The sequence below is a fragment of the Orbicella franksi genome, chromosome 10 (assembly GCF_964199315.1).
Source record: "Orbicella franksi chromosome 10, jaOrbFran1.1, whole genome shotgun sequence".
In the NCBI taxonomy this organism is placed as follows: Eukaryota; Metazoa; Cnidaria; class Anthozoa; order Scleractinia; family Merulinidae; genus Orbicella; species Orbicella franksi.
In genome coordinates, this window is record NC_138154.1 from 7,505,012 (window position 1) to 7,528,780 (window position 23,769).

The 23,769-nt window shown below is 37.9% G+C and overlaps 1 pseudogene; it reads right to left on the reverse strand.

The window, feature by feature from the left end:
* Positions 1 to 20,343: 20,343 nt before the first annotated feature.
* On the reverse strand, positions 20,344 to 23,749 carry LOC145500978 (ATP-dependent DNA helicase Pif1-like; annotated as a pseudogene).
* Between the last annotated feature and the right edge of the window lie 20 nt (positions 23,750 to 23,769).

A 23,769-nucleotide genomic window follows, 5' to 3' on the forward strand; every position in this document is an offset into this window, starting at 1 on the left:
TGAAGACAAATAAATAAATGGTTTGTTATATGAATTACTTCTTTTATACTACACTGTAATTCCTACTAATAACACATGTTTTTTGAGCATGTATTTTTTTTTTTGCAATAACGTTACTGGGTAAAGAAAACTTTCTTCACCATTTTTACCATTTTGAATTTGGAAAATAGGCGATATTCTCTTTTCTAGCACTTAAGAAGAAATTGCCTTTTTGTATTAACAGTTTCCCACTCTGATGGCTTATGGATAAAAATGTATGATTCGTGTAACTGACTTTCCAGATCTCCAGAGAGGTTATGAATAACCCTCCCAGCAAGAAACTAAAGTTCAGTGCCACATCAACATGCAGCACCACTGACACTGACAGAGAGCACACATCTTAGCCCAAGCACATCTTTGTATACAATGTTTTCAGCATCACCTTCCCCTAGTTCCAGCACACCAACCTGTGCCTCCTCTAACACTCCTGAGTGAGGCTACTTCTGACCTTACCCCCAGTTGTCTAGTCACACCAGTGCACCCTGGTAGTTGTAAAGGCCATGAAAAGTATTCAAAGAAAATGCAATCACTGTCAAAGAAGCATAACCAGCTTAAAAGAAGTATATCAAAGTAGAAAACAAGTTGAAGGTGTTGCAAAGTGTTCAGGTTCATTTCGGTTTATTTTCTTTTTTTTTCAGTAAGTTGGTCAGTGTGATGAATACCGGTACTATCCTGGACAGGTGTACAAACAAAATGAAGACCTACTTGAATATTGTTTGCCTTTTTCCCACAAATTAGGATACAAAGAGAGATGGAGGATAAGGAGTTTGCTGTAGAGATGGAAGAGGTCAGGGAGAATGTAGAAAATGAAGTGAAGGACATTGACTGGGCCTCACATGAAGATAGTCCACCATAAACAGAAAATTACTCTTCACAAAGTGACAGAGTGTGATGAAAAGATTTCCAACAACACAGTGAGGTAAACCTATTTGTAGTCATCACTTTTGCTAACCCTTAAATACGCTGGCAGCGGAAACATAAGCATGGATACACGTACATATATAGAGGCAAGGGTAAAAGACAGACTTTTGAAAGAAAATCAAATAGGAATGTGTTGCATCCACAAAAGCCTAACAGGTTGACGAGGATCCTTGTCCACAAGGGGGGCACAATTGGCCCAGCAGGAATCACCTTTAAATATCATGGTAGCTTGTAGCTGTATTTTGCATTTCAGGGTACCCTGCTGGAAATGTCCTACTAAACTTCAGTGTCCTCATAGCTGAAGCATCTATTAGTAAGACTGTCTTGGTAATCAAGTACATGGGCCTCTCAGCTTTCAGTGAAAGGACATTCTTTTTCCACCAAAAGAATTTTCTGTTTCCCGCTGTCCTTAACTACTGGGAGTGTTATCAGGCAGCCCTCATCAAGAAGATTGAGAACAGGAAGGGTGCTGGCTGGAGTGGGTATGGGACCTTTGATTCTGGGCCACAGTGCCAAATTTGGTGTTTATACCATGTTCTGTAATACCATTTTTAAGGTGGTACATTTTCAACTTCTTCAGGTACATTGAGTTGAAAGGAATGGACAACTGAGCAAGATTTTTTCTCAACATTAGGTTGGACAGGAATTATTTTGTGATTTTTTTCCATGTGTTTATGTTGTGTTACTAGCTTTGTACAATTTTCTGGAAATCAAAATATAATTGTTAATCCCTAAGTTGGGAAGGGTAGTATAGCTGTAGAGCCTCTTCAGGGAATAAGGTGCAAATGGTGATCACAATAACAGGCCTTGTTCTTATTGAGTGATCACAGGAAATATGCCCATCAATAGAGCAAGGAGGCTTGCGAAGATTCTTCATATTCATAAAAATTTGATTGGTCAAGATACATGAATTCCATGCCCATGATTTCCTACTTGCTTTTCTTGTCCATTTATGACTAAAGATACATTTTCATTGTTAATATGTTCAACACTGGAGTCTGTACTTACTGTTGGATTGCTATATCATGGTCACCCTATTTATTTATAATTTATTATAGACAACTGACTAAACATACATTTTCATCTGTTAATACATTCAACACAGGAGTCTGTACTTACTGTTGGATTGCTATATCATGGTCACCCTATTTATTTATAATTTATTATAGACAACTGAGACTGGTGGCATTTACCAATGGAGCTGGAGGGAGCTAAGTGTACATTTTCCCATCTCCAATAAGTTGGTCTTGCTGTTGTAGTATTCAATGCAGATTGCCACAGGAGAATTGCCCAGTAGATACAGGGAAGACAGCCTGATTGTGCCAATTACTTTGACATCGAATCGTAAACAGAGTCATGGTTGATGGAAAATGTTCTAGCTGGCTGAATATTCCATCTGGCGTGCTGCAGGGGTCCATTTTGGGTCCCCAATTTTTTATTGTTTTCATCAGTGATCTGCCTGAGGTGGTCAGTCAAGAAAGTTCTGTGGCACTATATGCAGATGACTGCAGGATGTTTAGGGTGGTAAACTGTCCAAGTGATCTAACGATGCTTCAAGATGATCTAGATAGTTTGTGCACCTGGAGTCAACACAACAAGATGACCTTCAATGTTAAGAAATGCAAGTTGATGCGCATTACCCAGAAGAAACAACCATTCAGATCTAGTTTCACCCTGAATGAATCGCTCATAGAGGAAGTTTATGAGTTCCACGACCTTGGTTTGCTTACTAACCATCATCTTTCTTGGAACTCTCATGTAGATGCCATTACAAATAAAGCTAATAGAATTTTAGGCCTACTTAGAAGAACTTTTAGAGGTTGGAAGGACATCGAAACCTTGAAGGTGCTGTATTGCACATTGGTGAGATCGCAAGTGGAATATGGATCAGTTGTGTGGTCACCACACACTGCAAGAAACATTGACAAGCTTGAGCACATACAGCGGAGGGGAACAAAATTTATTCTCGGAAAACGGAATTTTACCTATGACGAGCGCCTGAAATGTCTTAATCTGCTTTTGCTTGAAAAGGGGCGACATCTGTTTGATGTCACATTTTTGTATAAGGCTTTAAATGGATACTTGAATGTGGATGTATTTCCGTTTCTGAACTTTTATTCTCAAGATGATGCGCATAGGTTTAGACATGTTGATGACTACTCCTTGAGAACAACTTTTGCTAGAACGACTACTTTTAAAAACACTTATTTTAATAGAATTGTTGAGATGTGGAATTTGATACCCTTAGATATTAGGTTATCTCCTAGTTGTGCAGTTTTTAAGTCAGGAATGAAGAAGTTTTTAAGTGAGGAATGAGTATTTGATTTAATTTTTTTTTTCTTGATTGTTATTACATGATTACTTATTTAGATTAGCTACATGGTGATCTGTCTTGCATGGAGTGTTCCACTCTTTTACAGATTATCCTTATGGCTTTGCTTGTTTGTGTATGCCTTTAGACTTAGATTTTAATTGCCATTAAATTGTAATAAATAAATCTGGCACATGGGTAGATTAAAGACAATGCTGCACCTGGGCAAAGGGAATTGCTGTGAGAAAATAGCTGACTGGGTAAACGAAGTATGCAACCATCTCTACTGGTGTGCCACATCCACCAAGGAGGGCTTCCAGGAGATGATGACAGCCAAATGGAAATCTTTTATGGAGCATGTTGCCAACAAACATGACAATCGTCCGTCTTCACTTTTCAAGAAGTGTGCAAATGAGGAGATTGTGGAGATTTCTGTTTTGTCTGGTTGGCCCCTTGTAGAGCAGTAGACAAGACATCACTACATTTCCTGAGCTGGATAGACAATGGACGAGAATTGTAATGCTGGAGACTATTCGGGTTTCTGTGTCCCGAAATGTGGCAGATGTGGCAATCTGACAAACCGGCTTGAGACCACAAGGTTATCGCTGTCGCCCGAACACAGTGATTTGTGTAAACTTTGGAAAGCTTGGCCTTTGTACTTATTTCTTTCATCATGTTTCCAAGAGTGTTGACACCAAGCGGGCGGTTTTTGTACCAGATTTCGGGTGTGATGGCGGATTCATTCCAGTCGCGTCGAGGTTGCTGAAATAAGGCTTCGCATTTCGGATTCAGCTTGGAGATATACAAGCTCAGCGCTCGGTAGCCGTCGTTCTCACTCTCTGTTTTGTACATACGAGCCGTCTTCTCAAAGCTGGATCGGTCTTGAAGTCCACCGGGATGGTTTTTGGTGGTCTTGTCGTGGGTCATAGTAACGTAGTGCTTGCCTTGCTCGTCTACTTCAAATGCAAAACTCGTCGGCTTCAAATTTCTCTGCCCTTCACGACCTCTTCTACACCAGTAGAGAACAACATGGAACCACACGTTTCTCAGCAAAGACCATGGATTTGCAAGGCTTAATACTGGACCAGCTTTCAATTTCTGCAAGTCGTCAACTGGCATGGCCTCTTTGTGCTGCACATTTTCCTTCCCTTGCTGTTTCAGGCTCTTAATTTTGGCGTTCAGCATACGGTTGGAATTTGAAAACGTTGAAGAATTTAGCTTCAAACTTCTGTTATAAGGTGGGTTGTTCAAATGCCTCTCTATTGCATTTCTGAACGTAATTAAGGATGACTTGCTGTACTCTTCACCCGTTTTGCTTCGTGCTTCTGTATAAAACTGTGACAGACTGTTGTCAAGTTGTTCGTCGCTCATTTCCTCTAGTTTTGGCAGCACAGGAACTTTTTGTGCACCCCATTCTAGGAAAAGAAAACATTTTTTCCAACTCAGCCTTTAAGTGTTGCAAGCGTATTTCGAGTGGTTAACTGTTAAATGATATACGCAACAGCTGCTAGAAAACATTTAATTGTATAAACAAGTGAAATGTTGCTTTTTGTTGACAAAGATGTAGATAAGCCAGTATAACTCATTATTTAGGAAGCATTGTAATATGCTTTTTTCGTCATTCTGCCTTTTAAATTAAAACAGGTTTTAAGTTTTAGTGTTTGAGATGTGTATTGGATTGTAGTCATGTTTACGTAAATTCATACCTTTGAAAGCGTTTACTGCCCAATTTGTCGAGCTCTTCGTAGACTTTGCTTGCGTTTCCACCAAAAGCCAGTTTCTCTCCGCTTCTGTCAGTTCTGCAAACCGTTTTTTCTTTGGAACAGGTGCCTATTTTGAGACTCCTTAACGCTGCTACTTTTCTCGGCGTTCAGGAATTCGAACCCGAGTTGAAACCGTGGAAATTCTTCAGCCATAATGGCGGATGGACTAGCTGATTCTCAGATTTTGTCCAGGGCAAAATTTTCGTGACGTAGCTTGCGTGCATATGTTGAGTTATAATGCACGCGCGTGACGTAAGCAGAGTGCTTTATGGAGCTATAATGAACTCGAACTGACCAATCACAGCGCGTGCAATTACTCAAACATTTTATAACGTTTCTATCATATCAGATCTGCAATTTAAAATTGCAGATAAATACCTGAGTGCTGAACTAAAACAGCTTAAAGCTCAAGGCTTTGCAAAAGTTCAACATCATCCATCTATCTCTCCCAAAGACATCCAAAAGTACTACAAGACAAAAGTTTTCAGTAACAAAACCAATAAGTTTACTTTGCATGAACTGGTTCAACATCAGCCTTCACTTTTGTTGCCATGGAAGGGAAAATCTTTGATCCTTAACACCAGATAGTTTTGTCATTAAGAAAGATCCAAATGACGGTGAATATGTGGAGATGTCTATTAGTGAAAAAAGGAAAAACCACCAAGCAGTATCAGAGATAAAACAGATGAAAGTGATCCAAAAATGTTCAGCACTGGAATGTCAAAATGTCCTGTGAAATATTTCAAAAAGTTTCAGAGTGTCCTAAATCCTAACCAAACTGCATTGCTTCAGAAACCAAAGATAAATTTTCTCTCTAGCATCAAGATATGGTTTGAAAATTCACCGAGTGAATAAACTGGGTGGCATGATGAAAGAAGTATTACTTGCTGCAAGCTTGGGCAAAGTCTACACAAACCATTCTGTTAGATCTACAACCATCTCTGCTCTAGATGAAGCTGGAGAACCCATTCACTGAATTGTGCAGACTTCAGGCCACAGAAGGGAGAGTAGTGTTAAGTCATATTGTGATAGACTAAGCGTGGAAAAGAACAAAGAATCCTCCAATATTCTTGCTAGAGTTGGTCGTGATTCCACTCCGAAGGAGTCTACGTCCGGCACAGTAGTTGCTGTGAGTAACATCAAAAATCTTGCACAAAACAGTCAAAACCACAATGTACAGAATGTAGTGGCTAATTTAAACCATTCTCCAACGCTTAACTTCCTTTTACGTGCAGAATTCAAAGACTGTCAAACTAACATAAACATTACAAAAAAGTAAGTTGATTAGCTTATGTTTGTTTCAAACCTATTGCAATAGAGACACTGAGTAAGACATTATGCTGATTATATCTTTTAGGAAAGTCATTTTAAAATTTTTGAAGTCATTCAGTGTTTATTTAACTACCATGTTCATGTATTTTTGGATATATTTTGTAAAAACTATGATTAATTTTTTGTCATCTTTGAAATGTATTAAATTTAAAATCAACATTTTGTCTGGTTTACCAAGTATATAGTTGTTTCAGGGCAGTGTTTCTTTGTGCAGTGTATTCAATTTGAATAATATAAATGTTAACGCACTCTTTGCTCATGAATTATCGGGATTTACCTGTACTCGTTCACTAACAATGAAGTCTAAATTTTCAATACCGCAATCAGCAAAGCCTCGTGTGGTACTGAAATTTCTCATTCATTGTTAGTGAATTATTGCAGGTAAATCCTGATAATTCACTTGCTGTGTGCATTAACCTGTAATTAATCAATTATGGTTAACTTGGTTACCAAAATATCACGATGCAGTCTCTAATTTTGGCACTTCATTGAACTTAAACCGTGCTAACAGCTACCATGTAAAATAAATTGAAGAACAATAGATTTTGATAACAATGGGGTGACAGCTTGGCACAACTCCCATCCATGTGTAATAGCCAGTTAAAGCATTGCTTTAATGAGTATATCCTTTAAGGATTTGCCCCTTTTGTACGAGACAAAAGGGGATCTTTGAATATTCTTCTAAGCGATGGTTGTTGAATTAAATTCCAATTCTGCATTAGTATTTGCTTTAAGTTAGGCACTGATGGATGATATTGTGTGACAAAAGGCAACAATTGCCTGTCTTGTTTACGTTTCTGTTGTAGGGCAGGTTTTCTCTCCTAATATAATTTCTGCTGGAGTTGTTGTAACGAGAGTTTCAGGGTACCCTCTTTCGATGAGATTTGTTTTAAATTGCAAAATAGCAGTTTTAAATGCTACACAGTTGAGGTCAGGTTTTAGTGTCCCTGTCCCATTATTGACTATGAATGTTGTAAAGTAGCTGTGGTGGTAGTTAGACTACTTAGGGAAAGGGAGAAGGTTATTAACTCCTTTGCATGTCTGCTAATAAATTGACAAGGAAAATTAGCTAATGAGCACACAAGAACTTCTGCAGTTATCTAGTAAAATAAGAAGCTTTCACATATTTCTCAAGTATTAATGAAATTGTGCACCAATAACTATTTTTTGTATTAACCTTTTAAGGAAAAGTGATATTTGTTGAATTCAGGGCTGTCCACAGATTGGTAAATTGCTAAAGCAGCATAATGACCAGCTTTTAAAGTATCACAAAGGTATTACATGAACCATAATTGACCAACAGCAACATCTTTCATCTAAATCATGCAGGTAGTGTGTCACTTGCACGTTGCCCGGTTGTGGTAAAAAGGCGCTGCACTTCGCCAAACACCTAAAAAACATCCACTTGCTAAGTGCAACAGAACTCCTTGTGAGGTTACGGGAAAGGAAAGAAAGTAAAAGGAAAAGAGAAAGTCCCTATTTACACTATGACACTCTGAATCTAGATGAAAGTAATGAAACAGAGAGTGAAGGAAAATCTGACAAGAATTCTAATAAGGATTATGAATATACTAGTGAGGTATCGGAATCAGCTGAAGAATTAAACTAGCAAGATGTTTCACATTTTACTGAGGGCAAGTGGTGATGAGTATCAAGTTCAATCCTACAAACAAGGTCAGCATGCTGAAATGATCTTGCAAGAATTAACTCCTGCTGAGTATTCTGAGGAAAAACTAAGATATCTTGTGCATAGTACAATGCCTGATGGTGTACGCTTCCTTCTTGTATTTCTGAAAAGAAAAAAAGTTTGGAAGGGTTCCACAGGAACCTGTTTTGGAAAATGGCCCCATCCGTGTAGGAGGACGTCTGAATCAAGCACCAATTGAGAATGATGCTAAACACCAAGTAATTTTCCCAAGAAAGCATCACATCATCAAGTTAATCATCAACCACTACCACCAAGCCTCTGGTCACTCTGGAGTCCAGTACACAGTCTTTGATCAGAAAGAAATATTGGATTGTTGGGCGTGATCAAGTGTTTGCAACATAGTCAGTGCATCTTTCAATTACCAGCGAGGACAAGCCCCAGTAATGCAACAGAAAATGGCAAGCCTACCAGAGGAGCGAATAACACCTTCAAAGCCACCATTCACAAATATAGAGGTCCACTGTTTTGGTCCCTTCACTGTTCATCGCGGATGGACAACTGCTAAGAGATGTGTATTGTTTACGTGCCTGGCTATCTGTGCAGTCCATATCAAAGTGGTCTATTCTTTAGACACTGAGTCTTTCATCAACACTCTTCAACATTTCATTGCAAGGAGAGGATGCCCAGAACAAATAAGGTCAGACAACAGAGGCAACTTCGTGAAAGGTGAAAAGGAGCTACACGAAGCCCTTCAAGCATGGAATCAAGCTCAGATTCATGACTACCAGCTACAACATGACGTCAAGTGGATATTCAACCAAAGTACGCAAGTTCTTATTGCTGTAGTTATTTGCGAAGTTGTGAATTGTTAGTCTTTTCGTTAGCACGAAAAGGTTTCATTTAGTTTATCTAGGTTTTGTTAAAATCGCTTCCACAGCTCTACTATTGCTAAGGCTTATTATTAAGTTGCTTTATTAGTCCAATTGTCATATTACCAAATTGTGATTCTTTCATGCTACATTTAGCTGTTTTGCAAGATAGCCGTTGATATCTTCGTTTGTTATGACAAGAGTTGTTATTGTCTCAGTTTTATTACTTTCAAGTATCAATTGTCACATCTATTTGTTTCACGCTATGATCTTGTTAGTTTATTACGATCATTCTATCCTGTTAGATTTGTATTTTATGCCTTATCTAAGCAGGACGTATTCTTAACTATCGCTTTTCAGTTCAAACCTACTTGTACGACTACTACTCCTATTCGTATCTGCAACCACTACTTGTGATCTACTGGTTTTCACGATTTCTTCAGTTCCTATGTATTGTGAACTAGATCTATGGACTTGATCTGTCATTAAATCAGTTTGAATCTACCAAGTGAAGTTCAAATCACTTATCATCTCACACCCTGCTACCCCTGTAGTTGTTTAAGATTCGAGTAAGAAGCAACCTCTAGAATTTTTACAATTGAAGGGGTGAGTGCAAAACCATGCTAAGTGACGATTTGGGTGAAAAAAAAAATTTCGCTAAAGGGCTTGAATTTTTGCATATGGTCTTCAATGTAATAGAAAAATACAGCCCTGTATTTTTGTCACTGGTTTTTGCTTTGTTTTCGAGTTATAACATATGCAAAAATACTTGGCTTTTCCTAGCCATGTCTTTAGGAGTTTATTTGTTGAACAGCAAACAGGCAGACTGTTTATAGTGTATGAAGTCAAAATCAAATCTCACAGCATATATAGAGTGGAAATCTGGGAACAGATTGTTTACATCGGTTATTGCGAAGTGAGCACAACACGTGAATCGATCGAGTGTCAAACGAAATTCATCAAACAAAAAAGAGATGTGCCGCATTAGAGCTCTGTCAACTAATATCTTAAGCATTGTTTTAACGTACCTTGTATGCCTGCCTGGTGGTTGAGAGGCATCATGAAGTCTCGATAAACCCGTAAGTCATCAGCATGTTTTAAAGAATCAAATTGTGTTCTGAAACTTCGAAGGCAGCTGATATACTGTAATCGCGTTATTGGCGTTCGAAGTCAGATCGAGCCAGGCAGCAAAGTCCAAGAGCAGTTCTTGCCCAAGAAAAATACCCTCTCGCGAGTCGTGGCCCAATTGCCAAGTGTTGTTAGCGTCAAAGTTTGGAAAGCAAGAACTGCTTTTAGAGTTATAAAATTTGTCTTGTATCGACCGCCATGTTTTCCCGCGCACACGGTGTAAAAACCCTTCCTGGCATGCATTGCAATCACATTCTGCTCGCGTTTCTCAAACTGGTAACTAGATTGTTTCGGCTTTTTTCATTTAAACATAATAATGGCCAACAAGTAGCGATCAATTGTAACATAGATCTGTGATCCAGGTTGTGTTGATTTTATTTCATATCGGCATGATTTGTTGTGTTTTGAACTTCTGGGATCAGTGGACATGCAGATGTATGGAGACCCGTACATTGCGCAGAAGGGTTAATTTATTAATCTGATGGGCGGTGCGTGACATTATGGCAGCCCAGAAGGGTCACCAACCATTTTTGTTCTTTTTTCGGTAAATTTCGTTTTTGTTTTGCTTTTATTAACGTCTGTTTTTGTTTTGTTTTAAGTAAATTTTGTTTTTGTTTTGCTTTTTGTTTTCTTAACGTTCATTTTTGTATTTGTTTTTGTTTTTAACTTTAGTTTTTGTTTTTTGTTTTTTTTTTGGTTTTCTTTTTCATTTTCAGATTTTGGTTTTGAGATAAACAAAAACGAAAATGCAAACAGTGGAAAAAAAATGTGAAATTGAAAAAAAAGGAATACAAAATCCAAAAACAAAAAAAAAATTACTAAATAAAAACAAAAAGCAAAACAGCAACAACAACAAAAAAACAGAAAGCAAAACAAAAACAAAAGTAAAAAAAACAAAAAAACAAAAATGCAATTTATCAAAAACAAAACAAAAACAAAAATGTAAATGAAATCGCTTAGTGTAGACCATCATTCTTTGCTGGCAGTATTCATCACGTGTTTGTTGCTTGGTCTTGCTTTCCCGTTCATTCAGCATAGTCACGCATCTCGGTAACACCAATGCTATGACTGTTTGTTCACTTATTACTTGGGAGAATAACATGGCAAATACAAAGATTTCAGGTAGGGGAAATTGATATTTCTTTTTTTTTTCTCGCCTTTCTCTTTGGGTTTATCTTGTGAACAGTTCCCATATAACACTGCTTCTCTTCTTTAGCTGCAACTGTTGACCACAAACGGGTGTTAAGGGGTTGTTGTACTCTGTGCACGTGTCTGGGTTACCGAGAAGCAAAAGACACAAACAAATGCAGCAAATGTTCGTGTCCTTCCTCGATGCACATAAGTAAATTATGGGTCCCTTCCAAGTTGTCCTCTTTTGCCAACTAGAGCTCGCATGCAACATTTGGTATATTTCTAGCTATCGTGATTTTAAAAGGTATAAGGTTTCTATCGCTGTAAAAATCTTCACTCAAACACGAAAGCCTGAATTAGTGAAACAGCTATGATGCACACACTACAGAATGCTACAAATTATTCACTTGATACTTTTGGAAGATACACTGAGTTGCGTTTAAAATTGGAGGCTTTGACAGTGCGACTACTCCGAGCAAGGCCACTAGTGCAAATTATTTGCAAATTATCGTGTCATCTAGCAGTGGAGAATCCCGGACACCTAACTAGAACCACAAATCTGTTGCCTTTGTAACTTATAGCTTCATTAAATGGATAATTTGTTGGAAACCCATTGGTTACCTACATGATTTTTAATAGTTAAATTAGTGTAAGACGTTGTAGTAGTCGCAATAAAAAACGAAACTTTTAAGGTTGCATGTTTTCTCCTCATATTTTCAGGGGGCGATGTCAGGATGTGTGGGTTCCGAAGTGTGCAAGTGCTCGCAGTTTGTCCAGGTAGCAAATATGAGAGACTGCTACACTTGTGGTCACCTTGCCAAAGAGCACAAAGGTTTAGGAAGAGTCGCGGTGTAAGGTGATCTATGGAATGACTCTTTTTGTTATCCTGTTTTCGAGGGGCGTGTTGCAAGGCCTCCGGATTCTCCCCTTTCCAAGTTTTAAATTTCTAATATTTTACATAATAATTTCAAATGTCATTGTTATTAAATTGTCATTAAAAAGGCTACCTGATTGAGAGCACCTCACCGAATAGAAGTTTACCTGCCCACAAGATACATCCAGAAGTCGGTCGTATTTTCCAATGTTTGTACTTAACTTTTGCCTTCTTAAACATGACATGCGCATGAGTTCTGAATGGCTATATAACTTATGTTTCTGGCCGGAGTTTAATTTATTTCCGACAAGATGAAGCTCCTGCCCCTTTTAGAAAACCTGGGGTAGCCCCTTTGTGCTTGTCTACAGAAAGGTGGCGTTTATTTCTATGTTCGCTCTTCTTTTCGCAGCAACTCCCTTTCAGACATCATTGGCGGCTTCCTCTGCTGGGCGAACAGACGGTGCTGGGACGTCTGAACAAAAAGCTACACGTACATAAGCCTGCTATACCTTTTTTGTGTGTGTGTTTCGAAAACAATTTCCAATAAAGTGGAAACAACATTCCGGTTACTGGGTTTTGCAAGGTTTAGTTTCTTGACGAAAAATGAAATACATTCATTTTATGAATATCTATTATTTTTATTCATGGAACAGATTAGCAAATTTGAACCACTATACCGAGCTCTCACAGTCAGAGACCCACAGATTGTAGATAAAGTTTCTGTAGCTGTGTGATGGCTGGAATATTGCACTGTTATGAGCACAGAAGAGTCCGCTTACTGAAAATAAGATTGAGGCTAATAGGGTGTTTCCTTTCTGTGTCCATTCATGGTACTTCCGACATTAAAAAAAGTGTAGGTTGAGCTTAATGAAACGGTCCAGCATCTGTTCGCTTACAGGAATCGCATAGGAGAATATGTAAAAACACACTTTGCGCAGGAGTTTGAAGGGGTCCAGGTCACAAATTTGAGCTGCCGAGCATGCTATTGTGTCCATTAAGAGAGTATCAACTGTCCTACCAACAATTCATCTCGTCCAAGAGAAGCAAGATTTCATGTAATACCCACCTCTTTATTACCGTTATTTCCGCTACATGGACTCATTGAACAGGCTGTATTGACGAGGTTGCATTGTACCTTGAATGCCACTTGCATAGATCAATTGGATATTTTCAATGAACGCAACGCTGATTTCATGGAAGTGAAACTATGGCTGACATGTGCGGTTTTTTTTTGTAAATGTCATACATATAGACATTCACTTGTACATCTGTCTTTCTTTGGTCTATCTATTTCCAGGTTTTAGTGAAATGCTCCAAGCGAACAAGTGTAAACAAAAACAGTCCACTGACACCAGCTTCAGTGCCGGCGTACAGAAAAAAAGGGAAATGGTCGCGAGCCCCAAACACCCCAGCTTATCGTAAGGTACTATCTGCCATACACTATATTTGGAATTTATGACTTTATTTCCTTTGTAACTGGATCACGATTGAATGCATTGATTTCATTCATACATAGTCAATAAAGATTCAGCTCAAGCGACCAAGATACCTGCGCGGTGGAAAAAAGAAGACCTACATGGACATTGACGGACAAAGCAGGTTTCCGTTTACTCACTCAATATCAGCTTCCTTGTTTCTCAGCGATCTTAGTCCATTTTGTCATTTTTATTTGACTACAATTCAGTCTGCACAATTTTTCTAAAACGTAAATTGAAGTTGAGCACAATGCACTAAAACAATTGGAAATAATTAGCTTAAGAAAATTTTAGTAGCCTTTGGCCTTGACAACTACCACCTTATAGAGATCTCAAGCTCATGATGTAATTGTTGACTAGGTTTTAGAGTGCAATCTCGTGACCTGAGTATTACCTTTCCATTGGATGCAATCCTTTTCCGATTTACAATGAAGAGTACAGTATAATATACGCCTCGCAATAACTGTCAACTCCCCTCTGGCTTTTCATTTAGCTGTATTCCAAATAGGTGGTTTTCTTTAAATTTTTAAACAGGTTTTGTTTGGGAAGGTGGCAACGCTGGAAAATGTATTGAAAACTTGTGCTCGAGAGTTCCTGCAGATTGACAAGTCCAGATATGAGGAGGTTTCCGTGAAGAATCTTGATCTCTTCCTATTGGACGGCAAAGCAAGGGTGACAGATGACACCTATACTTTCAACAAAACGTCTTTCAACTTTTGTTACTTAAAAGTAAGATATGGCTGGCATTAAAACTAAACATTTTTCTCTTGGCTTCAACATCATCATAATTTGCCTACTTAAACAATATATCTAATGGCAGCTTTAATTATTCCCTGTCATTGTTTCAGCTGAGTGATAAGTCGTATGGAAACCTCAGTCAGACATCTTGGCCTTCAGACGCATCTCTTGTGGCCTCTGGCTCAAAACTGAGAGGGTGAGTTATGTTTATCTTATGCAAGCCTCCTTTGCAACCAGCATCGGTCAAAGGTGCAGGCAATAAATTGCGTGGCACATTCTACAAAGACTTTTATTGTTCCATGACAATACCGTTTAAAAATAATAATAATAAAATATTTCCTCAAAGGGTACAATACAATTTTTGAAACCATGTGCTAGCCGGTGCGGGGGCGGGCGGGCGGGGGTTACTCCCTATACAATGGCCTATTCGGAGTGGCTGCGGTCGAAGTTGGTACCTTTTTCAGATCTCAAGAAATATGTATGAAATGGTAAGGTAAGGCGAAATCTTTATTTCGACATGGTATTTCTTTCAGCAGTATGGATTTTACAAGTTGAGGTATATGAAAGGGCACGGACATATTTCGATCTGACACATCTTATGTCTGTATAATTTCATTTCTTTAGCAGTACATCAAAATGACAAGAAACCTTCCTTTTTCATGACTTCTTTCTAATACTGGCCGGTTGTGATAGCATTTGAAATGGGTACTTTTTGTCAATTAACGGTATCCGAAATGGGCAACTCTGTTGTCAAAATGGCATACGAAAAGGTTAGGGGTTGGACCTTGGGGCCGAGGCTCTTCCAAGAAACCTTGGTAGAGTATCCAACCCCCCCCCCTGTCCCCGATGTGCATTTTCCGTCATCTTTGCCTCATACATTTATTGATGTACGCATTGTCTTTTACATGCACCATCTCTGCGCTATCCCCGTTAGCATAATTGAAATCACAGATATCCCTGCACATGGAAAATAAAGGGAATAAACTATGCAAAGAATTTGTCTATTAAGGTATGTTTAAACTATGGTGTCACTTCGATTGGTCTTTCCAATTTGCAGGTCTGGAATGTCGACATGTTCCCAAAAATCAGCGATTTCTGTCCCAGACAGTACCTCAAATGTTACCACACTTAGTGCAGAAGGTAAGCCCTCGTAGTTCGTATTTATGGGGTAACATACTGAGGTAACTTCACAATAACATACCTTTATGGTTCACAGAACCGGTGATTGAGCTAAGCAAAACCAAATTGCTTCAAGTTGGTAAAAGCATTTACCCAAAAGCAGGTGCCACAAACAACCAACAAGGTACTAAATACAAGGTACTAAGTACTTCAGTTTTAGTGCAGACGGAGATGATACATTGGCTAATGTATTTATTCAGCTGAACGGCTGAAATATCTTAAATTTTCCTGTTTTCAAAAATCTTTTAATCATCTTACATCTCGTTCAGGAAAAAAAGCAAACCTTCCCGCTGTCATTTTTAAACGCCTGCAGGTTTTTGTGCAAGGGCTCTCGGATGACGTTCTCTTTGGTACATTCATTCATCATTGGTGGGATTTTGTCATTTGCGTTGCTGATTGGACAAACAACAGTTTTTCACGGTCAAATTTTGTCATTCATGCTCCAGATTGGCTACATTTGCAATCAGTACGAATTTTATTCACTACGATTTTTGTGGCTAAATCTCATTAACATGATACAGAGCCACCTTAAGTGAACATTTCAATTGCAAACTTTAAGACAAATAAAAAGAAGAACTGAGTGAAATCGGTGTTTTGCTTAATCCATTTAGAGACCATGTACAGAGTGCTGACATTCGATGTCACAACAGCAGTGTGGCAGGCCTTGAGCTACTTGGTCGTTACCCGAGAATCGATGGAAGCATTCACCGTTGGAGGCATGAGGATGGCGTTCAAGGCAGAGCTAGCTGTAGAAAATAAGAATCCAGAATGGAGATGACGTTGTAATCAAGGATTACATCAACACGATAAAAGACCAGGCGAATGAAAAAGGGCGGAATCTACGCAAGATGGCCATGAAGGTATGGGTCTGTTTGAGTTTTAGTCAGATATGACTGTGGACTTTAAGGATAACTAGTATTATTGGAACTCATTTTCATTGGTCTTCCTATTAATTACGCGAGTGTTAGTCGTTATCTATTTTGAAGCATTACATTTTTTTCCATGACAGAACTTAACATTGTTACTAAATAGCAGCACAATATTCTGAGCAGGTTCATTTGGTCTGTTGCGGGGTACGCAGAAGAAAATGACAAGAATGTTTGCGTTCTCTTGGTGGACATGAAAAGACAACCCAATACAAGACCAGCTTGAGGGGGTTTGGGATACAGCCACCCAAGAAATTTGTGAATCCAAGCACTAGTAAAATTAAACTGAATGCATCAGAGCATCTTCAGGAAAAGTGACCAGTACATCGCTATGTTCTGTTCCTATAATGTATTGTTCTAAAGTGTTTATGGGGTCGTTTCCCCCTTCCTGAGAACTTTGTTACACCTCCAGTATGAGAGAACTTATGTACTTTGTGTGGCTCTACCTTTCTCAGGAAGTGCAAACTCAGGTGGTTGTTGCACATCTAGCAAAACAATTCAAACAGATGACGAAAGGTATCCTGGATGAAACTCGTAACAACTAGTTCAGTAGTTCAGTAGTTAAATATAGATGTGATATATCCACAGTACTTTTCTGATACACATTTGCATTTTTCTTCAGTGTTATACTGTGCTTCATTCTGGCAAGGCAAGATGCTGAAGATGATAAAAATGTTGTCATGATGGAAGTGGCGTTGGATGGCAAATTTGAAAAATACTTGGGCAATGACGGAACAAGTGCAAGTCAGGGTTTGAATTCGGCGCATCGAAAAATCTGCCTGGCGTTTGCCCACTGGGACTTTTCAGTTCATGGAAGAAGCATTGGTACTTACAGACCTCCAAGGTAAAGTTCCTTGATTTACACAAACACTGAACTATCCAATCATCGCATTAGAGCATATTTCAGCCAATGTTGCTCTGTAGTATATAGAAATAGTGCAAACCGATGTTGCATAACAGTGACAACGATAACTGCAATGACATTGACCATTGGCATTAATACACGCAAGAAAGTATTATGACTGACAATACCTCTTCCAATATGACTACAGCTACTGCTGCTGCTAAACCTGGCAATCTTACGTACTGGGGAAAAAATCCACAATATTAGTCCTATTTGTCCAGTTGAACTCGGCTAAATGGAGGTTGGGTGCCGGAGACATCCAGGAGCTTCCACTGTAAAATTATTGGCAGCTAGCTCCTAGATGAAGACCATTCCCACGGCTGACAAATCTTCCAGACCAAGCCACGAGCTGCGAATGGGGAGACAGGCAGCTGTCACACTGATTTAACAGTGGAGAGGGAAGAAAGGGGGAATGCTTGAAGATGTGCTCCCATACAAAACAAAGTCCCCTGTTAAGGCTGTAATCGATGTGAAGGCTGCCAACACGTCTCAGTCCTGGAGCACATGGAAGTCCTGGTGAATGCACATTAGAACACAGCTGTGAACTACAGGAATGCAGGCTCTCTTTGTTGTTAATAAACAATTCTTGGGTGAGGTTTTTGCGATATCCAGAATAATCAAGGCTAGGGTAAGTGTTATTGGCCGAAGGCTGAGGCTGATAACACTTACCAAGACCTTCATTATTCCAGATATTACAAAAACTGAAGCCAATAATTGTTTTATTATACATTGTTTTAAAGAAAATAACAAAAAATGCATTATGTTGGAGAAGCAAATCAACCAGCCATGTTCTTACTTTGCTATGTGAACTTGACATTGCTCTTGGAAATCATGCATTGCATGTGCAACCTGTTTACCAGATTAAACATTTATTCTTTTCCACACAATTTTATAAATCAAACTTTTAAACGATGCCCTGACAGTCCAAGAGTCCTCGATATTCGAAAACGCCCAAGAAGTTCAGATCCGTACTGCACACGCCAAGGATAGAATTTAACTTTTTTTGAACGAAAAACTAATATATGAAATATGTACGATGGCAAGTAAAACAAAAGGATTGCGTAATGCCTAAAGGTATTGGTAAACACTAATGAATGCAATTGCCCGTGTTCATTACGTAATGCCCAAAGGTATTGGTAAACACTGACGAATGCAATTGTCCCGTGTTCACAACCTAGAGATTATTCACTAATCGGCTGGCAGATTAATGAAGTCAGGGTTTTGAAGAGATTTTTTTGCAAAGCACAAGTTCAGCGTGACTTTGTATTCTGAGATTTTTGTTGACCCTGAAGAAACAAGGTTTGGCGAGTAAACATTACAGATTGTGTAATTCAAAGTTGGCCGAGTGAAGGTCTGTGTCTGGTCTCCGACAAAAAAAAAAAAACATGGGTAGAACATGAACCACGCTTGGCCCATGGCTGCGTGGTTAAAAATAAACCACGGGTAGAACATGAACCGTGCTCGGCCCATGGCGTCGCGGTTACTGAAAGAAGGTAAATATGCAGACTCGTGCCAAAATTCTGGTCACAGCAATTTTTCTTATGTGAGATACGCGGAGAAATTCTTTACCCAAATTTATAAAAATTTGTATGGATGGGCACCAACATGGCAGCCAGAAACCAAAAGAAACATCTGTCACTGAGTTTTGCTACAAAATTGTGAATTTATACCTCGAGGAACTCTAAAACAATAAAATAATTCTTTTCCTAAGACATCAACTGTTCAGATAGCCAAGTTCCCCGAAATAAGTCACTTTTTTGTCCATCATGACAGCTCTCTAGGCCGTGATGTATAAAATGCCGCGTCACGCAAAAGCTTAGAAATTCAAGTGTAGTGTATCACAAAACCAAGAACATATTTGGAGCGAACATTAAAGTAAAATCTCAGAAAGATCAATAGTTTTGTAGTTTGAATTTTAGTGACGTCATGTGAAAACCAGCTATTTATTCCGTCTCCCAGCGCGGTAAGGAAAAATAGGCAGTCTATGACTACATGTGCCTAGTGATATGAAAAATAGTATCATCTGCAATGACTACATGATACAACAACAAGAAACTTTATTGTGAAATAAGTATCAATAATAAGTAAGTATTTCTGTAACAATTCATAATTGAACAAGAACTAAGTAATAAAAACATGTAATGATACTTTCTATTACTAGTAACCATGTTATAAACTATCAGACTTGTAAGAAGAGTCTTATGGCTGTCGAGTAGATATTTGACCAGACTCAAACTTCACTATACAGCATCAGACTTGTTGAGTTGTGTATAATATGGGACCTGAAATGGTGTGCAAACGCAAGTTTGATGTTGTATACTGTTGTATAGTCTACAAAGTCGAGTACGTTTGCAAAAGGCTTTAGCATTTTCGTCATATAGTTATTGTTGCATACAACGCATGATTTGGTAATTTTCAAAAATAAAGTCAACACAACGGCCTTCAGCAACAGTGTCATTCAATTCCTTTGATAAATGAGGTTGATGTCGTTAAACAAATCTTTCATCTCAAGAATAGCTGTGAAAGAGTTTATGTTAGGAAAGTTATTCTACATGGCTTTTGGAAGAAACTGATCTATGACATGCATAGAATTATTTACAACCATCTGTACTGTGCCAGCATTTAGGAACAAATCTTCTAATTGGTCTTTTGTGATATCGTCCGAACTAGTGCTCTTCTCAATAGATGCAAGAAAGCTTTGTAGTGCATTATTAAAACATGTGTAGGCCTGTGTAGAGATCCTCTTTGTCCCAGTAATTTTGACAGGAGATTTTTTCTGGAATGGTTGAAGCAGGTTCTTTCTTTGTTGCGGTTCGTAACAGATTCCCCTGACTTTGTTGGTATCACTTGTTTGCAAGAAGAAGTCAAAGTATGGGGTCTGCTTCTTTTTAGTGCTTTTAATTGGGCTCAAGGAGTGTAGATATCCCTGTATTTCAACATCTAAAAAAAGGAATACAAAAAAACCTGAGTTACGGACACACACATATGTACGATAACATGGTGCTTTAGGCTCTACGACCACTAGGCACAAAAATTAATTTGTATATTTTATAAAGTTATTGATAAGTTTTATGATGAAAAGAATGGCATAAAATACCTTGAGAATCATTGGCATTGGTTTGTTTCATTGAAGATGATCTGTTAAAAAAAGAATGCAGTGGTTAATTAATAATTAAAAAAGAAAGTAATTTAAATAATAATTTTGACATATTAAAAATGACAAAGAAAACTCATCAAGATAATACCTACAAAGATGCTGAAGGATTTTCCATTGTCCAAAAGTATGTAACCATAAAAATTGTGCAGATGTCTTGAAAAGAATAAAGATGCAAATTTTAATCAAAAGCTACAGTATTATCATGACTAGAAAGTGTTAATCATTTATTTTAAGCCTTTGATAAATTCAAAAACAGTTTAGTATTGCACAAATTCCTTTGTGATCTGAAAAGTAAGTTTCTAAAATTTGAAATGTAATTTGCGATTCAGGTAGGTTGGTGTATATATGATCAATGCAAGTATTGTTATCTGTGGTGGTACATTTAACTCATTGTCTGTAACCATGGTTATTTATAAAGAAATTGTAGAGTGGCAAACAATTAGCAACATTGAGCCAGTTAATATTGAAATCACCAATAAAAGGATTGACTTGTGTTTGAAGTGAATCTAAAATACTCTGAAGTGCAGCACATAACTGTTCTATTGATCATGCAGGAGACCTATATATTCCAATTATTGAAATATGTGGTATAACAATAAATCTTAGAACTGTTATTTCTATGCCATTTGTATTAGCACAATATGGATATCCTGGATAGTAGTCAAGACAACTATAAACTACAGTTCCTCCATATGGTCGTATATTGGAAGGATTTCTTGCTGGTGCATCATTCCTGAACATGCTGTATTTGTTATCATGTGTTAAATTATACAAACTATCATCATCCAAGTTGCAGAACCTGCTTTCAGCAAAAATGCTTGCATCAGTACTGGAGTAGTTGAGATCTGCATGTACATCTTTGATGTGCTTATGCAAAGACCTTGCATTAAGATAACATATTTTCAAACTAATTTCAGGTACATTATATAATGGGTTTACTGCAAGTGTCAATTTTCCTTCAGTTCTCAATCGATGCATTTCTGTCCACGCATCATCACTAACAGCTATTTTATTCTCACACAGGTCAGTCACATAGAGACCATCAATAGTCGTTACTCTACTTAATCCTACATAATGTATGTGAGGAATTGCCCTTCTTGTCTCAAAATTTACTACAATCTTTGTTTCAGTATCACCTTGAGATCTATGAATAGTTTTTGCAGCAGCAGGTCTCAATGGAAATTGTTTTCGCACAACATGTACTGACTTGGATCTGCTCACAGCAAACTGTGTACTAGTAGGCTTAATTGGTGTCCATGTTGGTTCAATGCCATTAATATACAATTGTCTGTTCTCATTCCTTGTCTTTACTCCTACATCTGCATGATCAAACTGTACCCATATGATCCCTGAAGGCTTATCCGTATTATGTATTTGCATCAGTTTAATAACATTTCCTGCACCATTAGTCATGCCATCATCTGTCCTTGTATTCAGAGAAATCTCAGTTCTTTCTCCAACTGCTCAGTGTAATATTGAGTGTAATTGTTTAGTCTTCCTAGGGTCGCTCGGTATCTGTTTCAATATTTTGTCTCTAAGCTCCTGTGATTCAGCACCAACTACACTATCATGAGCTTTGATAGAATATTTCATACCTGTAAGAGCATTGTGAGCTTTGCAGTTAAAATCACTAACTTTTGAATTTTGGATAAACAAATGTGGTGCATCTTTTGCATAGTTTGGATTACTTAGTGCAATGCAGCGACTCCTTAATTTTGCAATGTCTTCATTTGTATTGTTACCTTCTCTTAATCTGTTCAATAGCTCAGCAAATTCTTTGTTTTCTGTTTGCCTCATTATTTGTTTCAGTTCAAACATTTTGAAAAGTTCTTGCCACACATTAGGAGCAAGAATTCCATATTCATCATTGTTCATGTTCTTGAATATATAACCATCCACCACTGGTTGTAACTGGAATAAATCTCCAATAGCAACTATACTGACTGCACCAAAAGGTAGTGAACTACCTTTGATATCTTTGAGTCTTCTGTTTATTTGAACAGTGAACATGGTATTTCCCACCATAGATATCTCAATAAATATCAGTTTAATTCCACCTAGTTGACATCGTATTGTGTTAAGTCTACTTGAGTCAAGGCTTTTGTAGTTTCTTAACGATTGACTTGCTGGTATTGTAAGAGCACTATGTATGGTATTTCCCTTAATGTTATATGCCGCTTTTCCAGTAGGTGCTAGCATCAATACTTTTGTTTGTGAAAAATCAATGCCAGGTCTAGTATTGTAATACTTCAATGCAGCCTGATATAAGGCTTTAGTTACATGTGATTTACCAACACCTGCACCACCACTAAGAAAACAGTAAAATGGTTCTTCAGAGGTCTTAATCAGATGCAATACATGATAGAAAAATACTTTTTGTTCTTTATTCAAAGTTTGTACCATATGCCTGTATTCATCATCTGGTAATTCATTCATTGGCAGTGGTTCACTATTGTCTACAGATGATATTCCTAAATCATCTGATAGATTATAATTGCCACTAAAATCAGGATGTAAATCCTGGTCCCCTTCTGCCTGATGTTGTCGTTCTATATTTTGTGTGCAGGGAGCTATATCATCATATCATGTCTTCTATTTGATTTATTTGTTGTTGGATTTCATTGAAATCTTCATTACAAACGGCATATTGTTTCATTTGTTCTTTAATAACATTGGAGAGAACCATACATCTATCTTCATATGATGCAAAGTTTCCTAGTGAATCAGTTTCCTCAGTTCTCCATGGAGTAAACAGCATTAAAAGCTCACGATAATGTTTTTCTGGTTCTTTTTCTTTGTTAAACCATACACTTCTTAAAACCCTAGCTTTAGAATGTCTCCTTGTTTTACTGTTTGTTGTCTTAACAAACTCGTCATCATCATCATTTTGTTCCTCATCAATATATTTTTCCAATGGAAGACCATCAATATCACTCTCATGTGTTTCCTTAACATATGGCTTTGAACTACAGTTATCATACCATGCAGCCCAATCTGCTAGTGTTAAATTTTCTGACTTTGGTGAGCGCTTACAATATCTTCTAAGTAGCCCAGTGTTATATATTTCTTCAGAGTCATCATCCATTTGTTTAATTTCTTCTATAGACTTCAAAAGCTCCACCCTTTCATCAGGAGGTGAAGTGTTTATAAATATGATTTGTCTGGATGCTTTCCTCATGGGTAACTGTAATGTGATATAAACTGCTTCTTGTGGACTTATTTTTACATTATCAAGAAATTTACTGCCAATATCTCTTACTTGCTGTTTTATATTGCAATTGCCCCCTCTAACTTCAGTACAAGCCTGTCTCAAAAGTTCACTCATACCTTTTTGTGATTTTGATATGTAATTTGCTATGTATACAGCACATGCA